The sequence below is a fragment of the Nyctereutes procyonoides genome, unplaced genomic scaffold (genome assembly GCF_905146905.1).
Source record: "Nyctereutes procyonoides isolate TBG_1078 unplaced genomic scaffold, NYPRO_anot_genome, whole genome shotgun sequence".
Classification (NCBI taxonomy): Eukaryota; Metazoa; Chordata; class Mammalia; order Carnivora; family Canidae; genus Nyctereutes; species Nyctereutes procyonoides.
Genome location: NW_026575142.1, coordinates 11,182,197 through 11,184,002, shown reverse-complemented (window position 1 = coordinate 11,184,002; position 1,806 = coordinate 11,182,197). Strand labels below are relative to the sequence as shown.

The 1,806-nt window shown below is 38.8% G+C and overlaps 1 pseudogene; it reads right to left on the bottom strand.

Annotated features, from left to right (window-relative positions):
* Nucleotides 1–1,190: 1,190 nt before the first annotated feature.
* LOC129498919 (dynein light chain roadblock-type 1-like) lies at nt 1,191–1,481 on the bottom strand (annotated as a pseudogene).
* Between the last annotated feature and the right edge of the window lie 325 nt (nt 1,482–1,806).

Below are 1,806 nucleotides of genomic sequence, written 5' to 3'. Positions count from 1 at the left end.
TACATTGTCCCTTTGGACTTCACTTATAAAACCCAAGTTCAAGGATTCAATCATTGTGAATTGCAACACAGTGATAGTAGAGCGTTAAACCAAGTGTGGGCCCTTCTGAACCTGGCCCTGTGGGCCTGCGCAGGTCGCATGCCCATGAAGACAGTCCTGCATGTAACCAAAGTAAGAGTTACCTTTTCTTTTCTTTTTCAGTAATTTGAAAAATCAGTAGTCATTGGAAGAGCACAAATGAAATGAGCATGTCAATAGGGGCCATATTGAAAAATAGTATTGTATTGCCTAACTGAAGCTAAGATTAATCTTGAAATATTGTAAAAGAATTAATAGGAGGGGTGCCTGGTTGGCTCAGTCAGAAGAGCATGGAACTCTTGATCTCAGGGTTGTCAGTTTGAGCCCTACGTTGGATATAGAGATTACTAAAAAATATAATAAATTGACTGAAAAAGAAAGAACAGGAAAGAAAAGAACTTGTAGTCAGTGTTCAATTGAGAATCATCTGAAGTGCAATAATTATGTTAGTGTATTAAAGTTTTTTAAAGAATAGAAATGTTTTTTTATTGCTGCAAATCTTAAAACTTAAAAAAAGGCTAAACATTACAGAGAGGTAATATAAAAAAGCTACTCTCACAGTTTAATGTATGTTGAAGAACTTGTTGCACATATCTATAACATAACCATTTTTACTCCTAACTCAGGCAGATGACATAAGGTTAAGTAAAGATACTGACATTGTTCTTTTCTTTGCATGCACTAAAATTTTGTATTACCTCATTGATGAGAGCACTGTAATAGCCCCAAAGGAAGATCCATCTAAATATTTTTAAAGAATGGCTTTAAATTGTTTTATTTTTTATTTTTTTAAAGCATTTTAGTTATTTTTAGTTAAAGGAAAACATACTTTTCCAAGGGTGGCCAAGTAAACTGAAGGTCAGACAGAAGGAAGCAGGGTGTGTGGGCTGCTCAAAGCTCCTGCTCCAAAATCTGGAGGTGAGGAAAGAAGGTCCTCCCAAGAATTCAAGGGTGACTGGCCAGCAGAGGGATGACTTTGATGACTGTGGGCACTGGATCCGTCTAAGTAGGCTCCAAGATAATTTCCACCTGCCAGTTGATTGACATGATTAACATTATCACTCTTAGGGGCTATTACATTAAGGAATGATGCAGGAAGCCAAGAGAGTGGCTTATTCAGTTGGATTCTGAGTCACAATCAGGAAATAGTCTTTATCTGGTGCAACCATAATTTCATTTTTCTTGGAGCAAATTTGAAGGAAGGTGAGGTCATTCTGGGGGTCAATTTCACGCATGGTGCTCCAGGCCTTCAAGATGAAGTTGCGCATGACGTTGGCATACTGTGTGGTGGTGGGATTGTCCATGGTACTCTTGATGGGAATGCCTTCTGTGTTCACCACGATGATGCCCTATATTCCCTTCTGGCTCTGAAGTCGCTTCAGTGTCTTCTCCACCTCTGCCATTCTAACCGATCCAGTAGCTCTGTGATGCCAGCATTCAGTCCAGGCCTGGTACCTTTCCACCTTTAAATTGTTTTAAAATAAATTGTTTAAAGAAACAATAAATAAGCCATTAACTTTTCATCTTCATGTATTTTCTTTCTTTCTTTCTTTCTTTCTTTCTTTCTTTCTTTCTTTCTTGATTTATTTATTTGAAAGAGAGAGAAAGTGTATGAGCATGAGCAGGAGGAGTGGTAGAGGGAGAAGGAGGAGACTCCCTGCAGAGCAGGGAGCCAGATGGATACTCGATTCCAGGATCTGAGATCATGACCTGAGCCAAAGGCAGAAG